The sequence below is a fragment of the Crocodylus siamensis genome, chromosome 2, assembly GCF_052110815.1.
Source record: "Crocodylus siamensis isolate JL-2025a chromosome 2, ASM5211081v1, whole genome shotgun sequence".
Taxonomy (NCBI): Eukaryota; Metazoa; Chordata; order Crocodylia; family Crocodylidae; genus Crocodylus; species Crocodylus siamensis.
Window position 1 is genome coordinate 245,564,725 of NC_143396.1, and position 15,531 is coordinate 245,580,255.

The 15,531-nt window shown below is 43.2% G+C and overlaps 1 protein-coding gene across 4 annotated transcripts in view; it reads right to left on the reverse strand.

Moving 5' to 3' along the window:
- HEATR5A (HEAT repeat containing 5A) overlaps window positions 1–6,286 on the reverse strand; it is a 132,538-nt gene extending 126,252 nt beyond the window's left edge. Inside the window, exons 1-2 of one of the 4 annotated variants that reach the window (XM_090033560.1) lie at window positions 5,976–6,285; window positions 4,228–4,310 (exon numbers count right to left, since the gene is read on the reverse strand). The gene's annotated coding sequence lies outside the window, so the exon portion shown is untranslated. Of the gene's footprint in view, window positions 1–4,227; window positions 4,311–5,975 lie in introns of all 4 variants that reach the window. The other 3 variants (XM_090033561.1, XM_090033559.1, XM_090033562.1) reach the window with 3 other exon arrangements.
- Window positions 6,287–15,531: the final 9,245 nt, after the last annotated feature.

Sequence of the window (15,531 nt, forward strand, 5' to 3'; positions counted from 1 at the left end):
TTTTATATTCTTCTGCAACCAACACAGACATTTGGGCAGAGGTTCATCATTATGACAGTGCAGAAATATACCATCTCTCCTGTTCTCATCCAGTATATTTCAGTCTAAGCATATCTGAATCATGTATTACCACAGCCAGCTCCAAGTTACCTGAAAAGCTGAGGATTATGAAATGTAGCTTTTTTCTAAATACATGGAACTCAAAATCACATTTCAAATTTTTTGTTTTCTAAAACCTGGAATCCCTAAATAAAAAAAAAAGAATACCATCTATAAATATTATAGAATTCTCCAAAGTGTACAAGAGAACAAAGAGTGCACTTTCACAGGACACTTCATAGTCCTCTATTTAACAAAATTTTAATAAAATAGGTTTTATTTCTTCAATGATAAAAATACATGTAGGTTTTTACATATGGAACCTTTAACAAAATGTTGAATTCCTGTAGAATTAAAATCCTGTTTCTCTCCATCTCGGTCTGTTTGGGTACAGGATGGCAAGTATACAATTTCCTCTGAAAACTCTCTCCTACACAGCTGTAATATATGAAACCCAATTCACAGGAAGATCAGTAAATACTGCTACTCTCATTATACAACATGTTCTGTTGCTACTTTCTCATGGGATGGAGTTAGATGTGCACTGAGAGCCTATAATGGCTTCAGAATTGCCCACTAAAATTTTAAAGCATGATATTCATCCATTCAAAAGTTCTTTCAGTTAATACTGACTACAATTAATTTCTCTTTTCATTTGTGATTAGGAAATAGCTGGTAGGGTAGCAATTTGTCTATGGTTTGTCACAAATAGGAAACTGAAGAGGTTAGTGGTTAGTAAGTAACAATGGGTACTTTTGCAATCTAGAACAGAACACAGCTGCTCTGTAATGCAACCAGGAGTTAGGCAATGGAGGTAAAAGCAAAATGCTACAGAACAAAAGGCCAATGGTACTTTTACTAGATTCTGCCAACATTTTCACTCTCCACTCATATTCCAAAGTCTCAGAACTTTTATAGTGAAATTATCACCAAAATGCATGCTACTTAACTAAAAGTCCTTTCTAATGTGTAGGAATCACATTTGAATCCGGAGTAATGTATTTGTAAAAAGCATCAAAAGCGCATAGATAGAAAACATGTTACCTTTTGTTTAACACTACATAAAATTAAAAAATGATCAATAAGGTGTTTTAGCTGAACTTTAAAGCAGGGCTGTACAACAGCCCACAAAGAGTTAATTTGTAGTCCCTGGGCTCTCACCTGGCCTACTGCCCTCCTAATTGCTCTGGCTGCCCTCTGCCTTTCACCTCCCTCCTCTAGCTTCCACTTCCTGCCCCCACTCCAGGGGGCAGAACAGGGTGGCCTAGCCCTGCTGCTGTGAGAGCATGACCTGTGGTGTCCTGCTTTGAAGTTAAGTGCCTCCTACTGTTTTGTCAGTGTGCTTTAAAAATACACTTCAACCAGAAACCCGATGTCCAAGCTCTGCCAGCCTTTAGCCCCATGTGGAATGCATCCAAACCCCTTTTTCTTGCATAGAACTCTTTTATTAGTGAAACCAGGTCCCAGACACCTCATATACCCAACTGTCAGTGGGCACCAAGTCCCCACAGCCACAAGTCAATGCTTATTTGTGGCTCTGGTAATTCCAGAACAGAGAGCTGTTGAAATCAGAACACAGCTGACACATTACCAAGCAAAGGTGCAGAACAATAATAAGGAAATGTGATATTTCTCAAAAAACACTGGTGTTGGAATAAAAAAAAAAACAAATGCACCTTGATAACTAACCATAATGTGACATTTATATTGCATATGGAAGAGCTGGGTCCTAGTATTATAAATTTTATGAATACTATATTTTATTGCCAAACTGTCCAGCCATTCACTACATGCAGGAAGCAACATCAGCTCCAAAGTATGGACAATACTCTTAATAAGACTAAGTTGTGTCCGCATACGAGACAGAGTTAAATATTATTGCATATTAAGGCATATTTCTTTGACATTCCCTTCCATCAGGGTGGAGTATTGAGATTATGAGATTACTCCATGTATAAATACAAATAAATTCTAGAAGAAATAGATATCTCTAAGCAACCCCCCATCCCAAAAAATGAAGTTTTAATCATGGCTCATTACTCCAAGGATAAGCAGTGATAAATAATGTAAACCACTACCCAGTTTATTTTATTTGCAAGCTTCTTCCCAGACTCATATGATTTCTATTTATTAATAATTACCATTTGATTCCTCATTGTTGTTCCAATACCTTGTCTCTCTCTACCCATACAGGTAGAATTTACTTTGTGTATTCAGGTAACAATAAGATAAAGATCAAGTAAACCATGATCATCTGCTTCTACTCAGTAGTGAAAATTAAAAGCAAGTGCTGCAGTAACTTATAATAATCATTATCTTACATTTTATTTTTAAATTAATATTGAGCAAGAAGTCCAAAAACATTTCTGCACCATTTGGTACAAAAATAGATGTACTATCAATAAACAGATATATTGTCCTAGACTCCAAATGTTACATTCCAACAGCAATGAGAAAAAGCACATTTGATAATACTAGTAATAATCCTTCTCCTGTACTTGTGAGAATATAGCACCCCGTACATTATGGTCTATGTTAGGGGTTCTCAAAGTTTTTATCCCAGAGCCCGGCAAACCGGAGCCCAGCAGTCACAGCCAACTGAGGCTGGAATTTCCAGCCAGCAGACAGGTAAGGATACCCTCAACCCTGGGCGGGGTGGGGAAGTGAGGGGCCAAACCCTGCACTGCCACAGGCCCTGCGGAAAGAGCCGCGGCATCTCTGCCCAGCTCTGGGGGGCCACGGTTTGCTGGTCCATGGCCTGTTCCAGTCCGGCAGCCAACCATGCTGTGGGCCAGCGGCCAACCCGCCGTGGCCTGGGAATTGAGAACCCCTGGTCTATGCACTCAATCACACTAATTCAATCAGAAACATGAAACCCCACTCAAATTCCCTAGCAGCAAGTGCCTGTTTTTCAGCAAAAAGTGCTACAGAAGCCCAGAGTACTACAATTTTAACTATTTTTGAACAACTCCTTTTTTCTTAGGAGTCAGATTGACTAACATGTCTAAGGAGAAACATGACCAATATATTCTAGAGAGGGTCTTCCAATCTATAATATTTAGTCTGTGGTTAACAGTTCTAATCAATTTTATTCCTATGGGGTTGCTGTAAAAATTTAATAGGATGATCATTACTTCTGCTCCTTTGGTGACTATGCAAGACAATCAATGCACAGACCTATTTTAAGTACTTAACCACACCTATTTAAGAATGCTTTAAAAATAAACTATATTTCTAAAAGACTCCTCCGACTTCTTATGACAAGAGAAAGGTCTGTTCATTCTCATCTTTTGGTCCTATAGCTGTACTAAAATCATCAGACAATTTCCATGAATTTGCACAGCTATTAATTGACAGAATCCATCTTGATTTACTGACCTCAGAGAAATAAAATCAGATTCTATCTTTAGTTTTAAACTTTATTTACTAGACAAATTATATATTTTTTGGAGTACAACCCTGCACTTCCTAAACTCTTAAAACTTCCCCTGAGTTAAAAGAAGACACAACTGCACAAGGACTAAAAGTTTGGCAACCTGTTAGGAAGCCAAGACTAATGTCATAATGTAACATAAATAGGATTCAACCAATGTAAAATATTTTACAAAGGACAGAACTTTAATACATGAATAAGTATTTAAGAAACAGATCCTGCTGATGTAAAAACCAGAACCTTAAAATCTTAGCTGCTTATAGTTTCATAGTTGGTAGGGTCAGAAGGGACCTGAGCAGATCAAGTCCAACCCCCTGTCATGGCAGAAAAGAATGCTGGGGTCAAATGGCCCAGGCTAGGTGTCTATCTAGCCTCCTTTTGAAGACTCCCAGGGTAGGAGCAAGCACCACTTCCCTTGGAAGCTGGGTCCAATCTTAGTCAACCTGGCTGTGAAGCAGTGCTTCCTGATGTCTAGCCTGATCCTATTCTCTTAGAATACTACTCACTTAGAATAATTTGAAAATAAATCTTGGCAACCGTGGTTAGAACATTTAGATAATATGCTTAAAGATTTTAGAATGATTCTACATAAAAAAAAAATCTTAGCTTCTGCAGGACTATACTGAAACAATTATTCCCTACTTACAGAAAAAGTGCGATTAGTAAAGGTAACTGAAGAAAGGGTGACGACAAACCTTTAGACTACATGGCTTTTCCCAGTAGTTTCTCTCTACTTAAGATGTTAGGCTGCAATGTCCTCTGTTATGTTGTGGTGTGCCTGTGGAGTAAATTCTTACTTAACAAAACCATGTGAAGCAATTCTGGCCTACTGCTCTGGCTGGATAATTCTCTGATGCCTCCAAATATGGTCTATGTTCAGAGCTGGAATTCATCCTTGCTCTCTCATTCTACAGATAAATGTAAGACAGTAGAGCTCGCTTTCATTCAAACCAAACATATACAAGAAACCAGATAAAATGTTAACTAAACATTAATGTTTACAATATGTTACCATTAGAGATAAAAATGAAATAGGAAAGTTAGCTATATGAATTCTAACTGTTATTAAAAAGCAGCACTAGACTTTATCCGGAATATTTCACACTACATGCTGCTTAATTACTGAACCATAAGGCCCTGGTCTTTCAAACAAATAGTCGGTAGTAGCATAAATAAAGTTTAAGCACATGAAAGTGTTTTCCAAATCAGGATCTAACGCACATTAAAGCAGAATTTAAAAAAAGGATCAAGTCAGTTATTCAACAGATCTCATATACGCCAACAATAGTGCAGAAAAGGAAGCAAAGTTTGGCTAAGGTCTGTCCTCTGGCACTCTTTTCAGTACTCTGCTATTTGTCCATCCAAGCAGTCCATTTCTTGTAGTCTTGGACAGGGTTTTCCTGGTTGTCTTCTCACTTTCCCTTCAAAGCTTCCCAAGTGCAAGCTCCTCCAACTGAAGCAGTGTTAACAGCCCTTCTGCAGACAGCACTCTAGCGCTTTATGCACCCGTGTCATTTATTCTGGCCCACTGGCAGAACAGGACCAGGCGATGCTCAAAACGCTAACTGCTGCAGGAGCACAATATGCACTGCCTCTTCCAGCATGGCTCAAACTTGTTTTTTGTTTTAATAAGCCAAAAATCAATTGATAAATAAAACCCCAACCCTTTACCAACTTACAGGATTTGGATGCCAGATCCCCCTCCTCTGCAAGGCTTGTGAAAACCTACCAGCAGCAAAGAAGGAATCAACCCCAGACTGCGAATTACAGGGGAGTTTGGGGAGGCTGCGCCACACCATAAGAGGCAAGAGCCCCCTTGTAAGATTTGAAAACCATAAAGCGGGGGCCAGGTCTCTGATCCGATTGCTCCTTCCAATTAACTGGTTTAGTATTTTTTGCAGACCTGCCCCAAGAGTCAAAGTGTAATTTGAACGCTGAGCAACCCTGCACACTGGACACCCCAGACCTACCCACTCCTCTGCTGTTACCTTTGTTGAGCATCCCCCTGCGTTATCTCCAGAAAAGTACGGGGGGCGGGGGCACAAAATAAGGCGGCCTGTTGTCTTCAGTGACAAGGCACCTCTGCCTCCCCGCTTGCCCGAAAGAGGGCAGGGAAAGCCGGGCCACAGCTAGAAGCCATCCACTTCGGGATGCGTGTGCTTTCATTTCCTCCCCGTGAAGCGGGTGCCTGTCTCCGGGGCGGAGGGAGGCTGCTCCCCAGGCCGGCGGCTCATCCCTGCCTCACCGTCCTTACCCCCCAGGCTCGCCGGTGCGACACTGCACCTCCCCGGGCCGCGGGTCCGACTGAGCACCGAGGGGGGCGGGCGGCGCTGCCCGCCTCTCCTCGCCCTCTGTGCCGAGCGGGGCGCGGGGCAGGCACCGCATCGACTCGACCTGCCTGCCCTCCCGGGGCCGCGCTCCCACGCGAGGCGAAGAGGCTCACCTGGCGCCCGCTGTCCGCCCAGCTCGGGGCGCGGTCGGTGGGGCCGCGCTGCTGGGATCGCGTCGCGGCTCTTCCCTCCCGGGCCGGCGGCAGAGGGGCGGGGAGCGGCGCTGAGGGCCGCGCAGGCGGGAGAGCGGCAGCGGGCGCAGGCCTCACGGCTCTGGAGCGCGGGGGCGGGGGCAGGAAGGAGTCGCGGCGGCCTGTGCGCCAGCCCCGCGTGGGGCAGCGCCGAGCTCCCCCGGCCTCGGCTCGGCCCGCCCCGCCGGCAACTTCACGGCGCGGGGCCACCGGGCGGCCGCGCTGAGGCACGAGCAGGCGGCCCTGTCCCTTGGCGGGGAGACTCCGTTTCTCCGGCCTGGGCCAACCAGCGGAGCAGGGCGGACACCCTTGTCCTCCTGAATGAGTGACTCTCACACCCGTGCTGCCTCGGGAGCTTTTTTAGGGGTCTCATGGAACAGGACCAGCGAGAGAAACCCAGGGATTCCCGCTAAGAGTCCCTAGTGCTAGAAACAGGCTGCCCTGGCTCCATCTTTTTGAGTTTTTGCCCTTGAAAAGTTACCCCATTCTTCTTCCAGAGTAAAAAAAAATGAATGAAAGCCAAGCACTGGCACTTTCTGAGCATAACAAGGGCTGCCTCAAGCCTAGAAAGGCTGAGCGAGGACCTAGTTTGTTAGCATCCTTCCCCTCATGGGCTTGTGTCTTCAGCAGCCACTGTCCGTAACCAAAGCCAGGCAGAATCGGGCATCTCCCCCTCCAGCGAAACCTAAGTGCAAATGGACTCGGACCTGAGGGACGAGCTGCAGTGGGGATGGAGAGCAGCAAGGGCCTACGGCACAGCACCGCTGTACGTAATACAGGGGAAGGAGAAGTACCAACTTGCTTCTAAGGTCTCCCTCCAAATCTTCACAGGTATATTGCAAAGCACCGAATGTAGCTCTCTTAACACTTGAAAGAGCTAACTCTGTCCTACTAGTATTACTCAGTTCCACCTGCAGGTTACAGGCCCAGGCTTCAGATGTGGCACTCAGATCACATTCTCTCTCCTTTCTTTTTTGTTCATATGTAAGTGTAAGCTCACTACAATAAGGCATAACCACTTAAAACTGTATGTATTTTCTGGGTGTTTGTTTGCTATAACTAGGCATTCTATACCTTCCACTTTCCACTATACTTTTAAATAGATTAGGATGCTAGTAGGATGAAGTTTACTTCAATGCAAGGCTTTGTTTCCAAGAGCTGAAAGACTTCCTCACTTACATGGCACGAGTTTCACAGATCAAGTATTGAGCTAAAATCAAGATCAGGGCCTAAATCATTGAAGCTTTCTGCACTTGGGCAAGAAAGAACGTGTTAACTATGTGCTTTGTTCTATAAAAAAATGGAAGTTGTTATAGCAAATGTTAACAGTCCTCTGAATACCGCCTAAACATATTCCATGCTAGTAGTAGCAGCTATGTTTTCACTCTGGAAATCTGAAGTCTTATCCCTGCATTGTCTCCCCAAAAGAGAAGCAGTCCAGCTGCGGAGCTGCCCCAGCCCCGCTGCATGCCCAGGGGACAGCAGGACATGCCACAACTGGATGGTGCCTGGGCCAGGTGGGACTGAGGGACCTGCCACGGGCTGGACAAAGATGCACCACAGGCCGTATTTTCCCCACCCCTGCTCCAATGGGGCAAATTGAAAGATACAGATATCTCACTGAAGTGAGCTCCAGCTCATGGAAACAAAATTAGAAAAATATAGCACACAAGCTAGATTATGAATGTGCACATCTACCCTGCCACCTGCTTGAGTTTAGACTAATACAGGTAGCTTCCTCTCTCAACTCATTTTTATTGACAATATGGTTAGACTGGTGCTGTACTGAAAAAATAAAATTTTTCTGTTTAATTTTGTTAACTATAATGCTAATGAAGAAAAGACTTCTGCTAGAACTGTGATAAAGACAGTGGCTGGCTGAAATATGTAACTTAAAGAAGTCAGTTTGTTGTTTTATCCCCATAATGCAGAGTGGCTAAGTGTGAGTTGCAGTGTTCAGCTTGAAACTGTGATTCAGCTTAGAAACATCAAACAAACAATTACAGTAATGAACTGCTGTAGATGTTACAAAGTTCTTGGTTACAAACACCAGATATGATCAGTCAAAAAGGGCATAGTTCAACACTCCCAAGATGGGAGTTTCCCTGGAGATGCCAGGAGGGGCGAGGCCATGACAATGCAGGGCCAGGATTTTCACGGAGACTCGCCCAGGCAGCGCAGGCCGGGCATGTGGCTTGGCGGGAAGCTGCTCTGGGGCTGGGGCTGGGATTCTGTGGCAGTGACAGTGTGGTCCGGAGCCAAGGCAGAGCTGCAATCTGCTGCCTGTATGCCCCTGCCTGGGGCATGTGGGCAGCGAGGCAGAGCTGTGATCTGCTGCCTGCACACCCGTGCTGCTGGGAAATGGAGTCGAGCCGCCAGCTGCATGTCCCATTTTGCCAACCTATTCTAACCAAACTTACACACTTACCAACGTCTTCAAATGACCATTATGGTAGATGCAGCCTAGGAAAAAAGAATACCAGCTCTGTACTACAAAAGAAATGTTCATGCTGGATGATGTTTCTGGCTGCACCAGCTTTAGGGCCACTTCATATCAACAGTATCCAATGCTACTGGGTGACTAAGTTCATCCAGTTTGTATTTGTTACTCAGTATTAGTCAGTTTATTATGACTCTTCAGTATGACAATATATTCTTTTTCCCCATAAATTTGTAGATAGAGTTTACCATTTACTAATTTTTCAACGGCACATTTCAGCAACAATGCCTGTAGTTTTTGTGTCTTAATCCTTTGAGGCATGTAAGAAAAATACTGTAGATGTAATTTTTAAATGTTTCTAATGTTCTGCAGTACAATTTAAGAAATTAAAATTATTAATTTTTTGCCACTGAATTCAATTTTACTTTTTTCAAACCATTATTCCTAATCCAAGGACTAAACGACACATTATGTTCAGCCAAATTAGTTAATACAACAGGGAATGCACAGAGCATTCATTGTAATGAACAAAACCATTAATTATTCGTCCCCTTATGTAGCCTATAAATCAGTGCATGTATTGACTTATTTCAAAATCCCGTAAACCTTGGTTATAGTCTTTCCATGATTTTATCATCCTGTTTACTTTATGTGGTATATTTATAACATACAGTTGCTCTACTAAAATTTGTGGACTTCTCCCCATGGAACCTCATTAATTTAGCTACACTGTTTCCAGTTCAGCAGGCGGTGCATGCAAAGCAGTGCTGATATTTCAGTGCTGTGCTGCCTGGCATCATACATTTGTGGGGTTGACATCCTGTGGGATTCATAGTGCAAACCACTGCCAAGACTTAACTGCCTAAAGGATTCTCCCTTTAGTGGTAACAGCAGATTTCTACCTTTTGCATAATGGCCAAGTGCCTATTCAGCAGGTGGGAAACCTGGGTTTCAATCTATCTGCAACCCAAAGGGTTCAAATCCACATCTCACAGAGGAATGCCTGATGACCAGGTTAGAGTTCAGTTGAAGGCAGTCTGCACCCTTGTACTTGAAGCAGGGGTACTGTCTGGAAAGGAATACAAGAGTTGGAGTCATAGAGAAAGCCAGTAAAAGGAAGCCTCACTGTAGCTCAGTAATGAGGACACTTCCTGACGGAAGGATTCCTGGGTTCTGGTCCCTGACCCTGACATAGTGTATTTTGCATTAAAGAGCTACTAGCCCCCCTCCAATGATTTACAAACAGGAACACTTTGTTTCTGAATTCCAAATGGCCTTTGGCAGGAGATAGCCTCCTCCTACATGCTCACCTCAGATGGGGTTGCAGTTAACCTTACGTACCTAAGCCATTTTTCTGGCAATTATTTAGACATCTAAGGGGTTCCAGGTTCCCAGGCAAGTTTGTGTGAATCACTTAACTTGGATATAAATTCTGCCTAAATCCCATTTTAGGTACCTCCTTTGTGAATGCTATGAGACAATTCACTCATGCAAGTAACCTCACTGGTTTCAATATTAGTTAAAGTATTTGTTTCTACATGCTGACAATGACATTATAGTCTGATCCTAGCTTTTGCAGAGCCTGTTTGTTATGGGGTTTAACTTCTAAAATATTCAAATACTATATTGCTTATCGACTTTTAGAGTGAAATTTTTCCTTGCAGTTGGTTGCTTTTTGTTCAAAAAAGAGGAAAATACAATGTCTGAACTATCTGGAGAGCAGCAGCTGTTGTTTTTGCACCTGTCTCCACTTTTCCTGCTAATATTTAGACTGAGCAGTAAACAAAAATCTGTTCTGTGGGCTTTGCAACATTAGAAAACACAGTAAAACAGTTACCAAATTGAAAGTGTGAGATCAGTAAAACAGTAAGCCTACTTCATTTGAAGATGACAGAAACATTGGAATTTGGAAGAAAAGGAAGTTGAGGAAAATTGTGGGTCCACTTCTCAGTAGTAAGAGCGAGATGCTAACGGACAAAACAAAGAATGCAGAGCTTACTCAATGACTGTTTTGCTAAGGTTCACAAAAAAGAAGCAAGCCAACCAACCAAAAACAAATAAAAATCCTGGTAACCAGGGCCATCCCTTGGGGGGTGGAATTGGGGCGACTGCCCCGGGCGCCATGCTTTGGGGGGGGCTCCATGGAACTGGGTGGAGTGACATGGCGACTCCACGCTGCCACTGGCTTCACATCTGGCCACTTGGCATCTCCCACCCCAGCCACCGAATATACCACCAGTTTCCTTGCGCCCAGGGTTGGGCCCCACACAGGCTGATTTGTCCAGGGCCCCGCCCTCTGCTTGAGTCATCTTTGCTTGTACCATACAGCTGATCATCTCAAGAATAATTAAAAAGGAGGAGGACTGTGGATTATGATAAATAAAGAGTACTTCAGAAAGTTCTTGACAAATGTGAATTACAGTTAGGTGGACCTAAAATAATCCCAGAATGCCAGAGGAATTAGCAAAAGAAATCTCAGAGTCACAAGCAACAATATTTTGCGAAGTCAAGATGACAGGTAAAGCCCAAGAAGACTGCAGAAGGGCCAACATAGTGCCCATCTTTAAAAAAAGGAAAAGGAAGACTTGGGAAATTACAGAGCAGTCAGCAAAACTGCAATGTCTGGAAAGTTACTGGAGTAAATTATAAAACAGTCAATTTGTAAATACGAAGGAAACGTAATTGCTAACAGCCAACGTAGATTTGTTAAGAACACATTGTGCTAATCCAACTCAATACCCTTCTTTGACTAGTTTGGTGCATGAAGGAAATGTGGAGGGCATAGTATACTTTGAATATACTAATAAGGCTTTTGATACAGTCCCACATGATGTTCTTATAAGTAAAATGGGAAATTGTTGCCTAGATAGAATTACTATTAGGTGGATATGTAAATAGCTTAGTGACTGAAAGCAGAAATAGTAACTACAAATGGATCAACATCAGAATGGAAGACTTGGAATAGGGTTCCGCAGAGTTTTGTTCTGTGCACAGCGCTGTGCAATATTTTTATGAATTAGGAATTGAATGAGGAGTTTCCTTATCACAACCAGCTTGTAGATTACACAAAATGAAAAGGGGTTATAACAGGAGCAGAATTCAAGGGGATCTTGTTGAATTGAAGAACTAGGCTATAGATGACAAAACAGAATTTAGTAAAGACAAACACATCGACAAATGTAAAGCATGAGCTAGCTGGTTAGACAGTAGTGCTTTTAAAAAAGATCTGATGATTCTTGTTCTCAGACTCAACATGAGTCAGCAAAATGATGCTGTCAGAAAAACACGGATATAATTTTGAACTGCATTACCAAGAGTATTGTTAAGACGGGAGGTGATAGAAGCATTCTACTAAATGCTGACAGCTTCTGCTGGAGTTTTCAGTCTAGTTCTGGGCTCTTGTAATTTAAGAAGGGCATGGAAACACTGGAAAGGACTCAGAGGTGATTGACAAAGATGATGAAGGGGTTGAAATGCAAGCCACACAAGGAAGGGTTGAGAGAACTCGATGTGTTTAATTTGGAGAAATGACGATTAAGTTTTCAAATATTTGAACGACTGCAATAAAGAGGAGGAAGAATGACTCTTCTTCTTTGTCAAAAACAGCAAGACATGAAACAGGTTTCAACTGTAGAAAAGCAGATTTGTGACAGTGGAACAAGCTGCTCAGGGAAATTGGGGACTCTCCTTTTCTGAAGGTTTTCAAGAGACTGGATAGGCATTTGTCTAGGACAGTTTGGGAACAGCACATCCTGCATTTTTGCCGATGGCTGGGCTAAATGACCTTTGAGATTCCTTTCATCTCAATTATTTTCCAATTCAAATAACAGACAGGTAAAAACATGAAAATAGTGAATTTCACATCATCATAAAAATGGTCAAAAAAAGGATGTCCAATTATTTCTGACAGTTCTAATATATATTTTAAGAACCCTGATAAAGTTAATCTGACAAGAATGAAAGGTTAGCCAAGTGAAGATAAGGACTGCTGACTTGATTGGCAAGTCCTCCCACAAACCTCTTCCCTTTATCACTAATCCAAAATTGTGTCCTGCAATCTGTTTTTTAATGCAGCATACTAAACAGCTGAAGCTCCTCTTTTTCATATTTTTAGTACATACTGATGTAACAGGTCATTTGCTGGGATACTTACTCATGTATTATATTAAAATGAATAGGAAAATTAAATTCAGTGCCAAGATGCACTAATATATAGAGAGAGACAGACAGACAGGCTAAAACGATATGACAGGAACATCACTTATTTGCTTTTCTGTGATGTATATGATGTTCATATTTTCTAAATAATACATAATGCTATTTATAGTTATAATACCCTGTTCATTTCAAATATGAAAAGTGCCCTGTGAGCATTAAGCCTTGCAATACTCCTGTAAGTGGTATTACCCAGTACCCAAGGTAGATCAGGAAGAGGAAGGAAATGCACATGAAGCTCCAGTGAAGAAACAGGAGGCAAAGGAGTGCTGCCAAAGCAAGAGAAGGGGAAGCTGTTGCTGTTACTACATTTTTAATAGAAGAGGATATGTATTAAAAACCCTTCTCTTCTCCATTTTCACTCTTGCTTACACTTGCTCTGACCAGCCCTCCAGGTACGAGTCCCACAGCTCATATGGCTTCCAAATTTTGAATTGCGTTCTGGGAGCTTTCAGTAAACTTAATGAGGTTTTGGGAGACAACAAGCTCCCATAATTCCTTGAAGATATTTCCAACAGCCCCTCATTGCTGGCACAATTTCCAAAGCCTTTTCCCCCCAAATGAAAAAATTCTCAGATCCCTCTCTTCACTCAGCATATATCATCATCATTACAGTAGCACCTAGAAAACCCAAGTGCCAACAGTGTCTCAAGATGCTATATGCTGTGCATGCACGCACAATTACAGCTTTTGCCAAACATTTAGTTTAAAAGTTATCCTTATTTCATAGATGGTGAACTGAGGCACAAAGAAGGGATTTAACTAAAGTCACACAGGAAGTTTGGCTGAACTAGGATCTAAGGTCAGATTCCTTGAGCATTGCAGAACATTACCAAGACCATACTTCCTCTCTGTAAATTGTCCACTGGTGCTTTAGAATAGTGGCCATCTTGGGTGCATCCCCATGAGTATGCACATGGGGTTTGCAGTGCCTCAAAGCCACTTGAGACACCACAAACTGCACACGGTGCACGTGCACTTGTGCACCGTGCTGCTAATTTGCAGCACAGCAGCCAGTTTTTTGACAGGTTTTTTTTGACATGCTGTCAAAAAACAACTGCTGCTAAAAAAAGCAGCACGGAGCACGCAGCAGCAACATGTGCCATCAGAAACCAGAGCCTGGCCAGCCAGAGCCACATTCTGGCTGCTGGCCAGGCTCTGAGCAGCTGGCTTGATGCTGCTGCTACTACCCCCGGAAGCTCCCAGGACCCCAGGTAACACTGCTGGGGCCAGAACAGGTGCCAACCCCAGCCTCTCATACCCGACCCGGGTCCCTTTGCTGTGCACCTGGGTGCGTAGGGTCATGCTCAGGGACAAATAGCAGCATGCACCCCTTCATGTGTGCATTCATGAGGATGCACCCCCTGCATCTAAGGTGGACTCTGGCAAAGTAGTAGAGGATGTTCCAGCAGCGTAACACACGAAGCTGAAGGAACATTGGTTATGATATCCTACCTCTGAAGAAACTGGCTCTCAACAGTACTTGGTAATGAAGTTTGCCAGCTGGAACACTGCTTTCAGATCCTAATCACAAGCCTTGTGGTGAAACTGAGTTGTTAGGGTAGGTAGCAGTGGCTATGTAGCTTCAGAATGAGCACTTTCATATACTTCAGTGGGAACTGAGGTCTGACATTTCACTTGCAAGGGAAGACACAAAGAATGGGAACTGGGTACCCTGGATATTTGCAAATCAGGTAGACTGAAGTTGGGAAGCACAGAACACTATTTCTGGGAAGGTGTCAGAGTCATGGGAGAGGAATTAGAGGTAGTAAGACAATGTATCAAAGTAATTCAGTTGTAAATAAAAGGAGTTTCCAATTTGAGAAGGATAACATTTGTGTGCATGCTGTTTCCTGCAATACACTGAGAGTACATTAATTGATATTAATTCTATTTGTGCGGATTTGTGGACACATGCACAGGATAACCAGGCAAAATACAAGATGCTAGAAGTTGTAAGGTTTTTCTTCTGTCCTCAGGAAATCTGGATTCTACATTCTAAGAAGGAGGCAGAAAAGAACATTAACCCTCTACCTCTTGATTCTGGATGACCCTGCTATTGCTGTGCATAATGAAACTATCCCCAAGTTGTACAGGGCAAAGGAGATGTTAGTTTGGCTCTACTCTCAACAAGTGAACACAGGACAATAGTGGAGTAAGTTGTTAGTGATTAATATTAAATCTGTTGCATAACATGTAAAACAAAGGTAAGTCTTTCACAAACAGCCAGGGAAGTATAACAGGATCCCAACCCAAGGTTGGCCATGACAACCCTGGAGCTTCCCTCAGCCCTTCTTACCTTTACTTTCTTTGGGCAATCTCCCCTTTGACTCACCTGCCACAGCTTGATGCAATTATGTTTTAAGAAAAAAGGGAGGCTGCCCCAGGGTTCCCCAAGTGAGAGCTCAAGCTCATTAACACAGGTGTCATTGCTTATGGACTAATTACATGGCCTCCTCATCTCCCCTTTTAGCCATGCCCTAGCCTCACCAATGTTACCAATCATTGAGTGTTAAGCCCCATTGTCCAACCCAGTCCATCTCTCATCCATGAGCCTTCAGCCCCTTTGTCAACTCCACTCAATTCAGGCCTTTAAACTTGGAACAGTCTCCACCACTGTTAGGGCTTCCAGCCCTGGTGCCTTTAACTCTCCTGGCCCTTCCTGGGCTTGGGTAGGCTAGACAATCTGAACCTGCCTTGGGCTTTGCCCAGCATTCTCTGCCCCTCCTGGGCTCAGGTCACTATCTCTAACTGTTCCTGGCTCCTCCAGGGCCCAGGCCTCTGCCTCCTGGGCTCAGGCCTCATTACCTCCAAGACTATCCC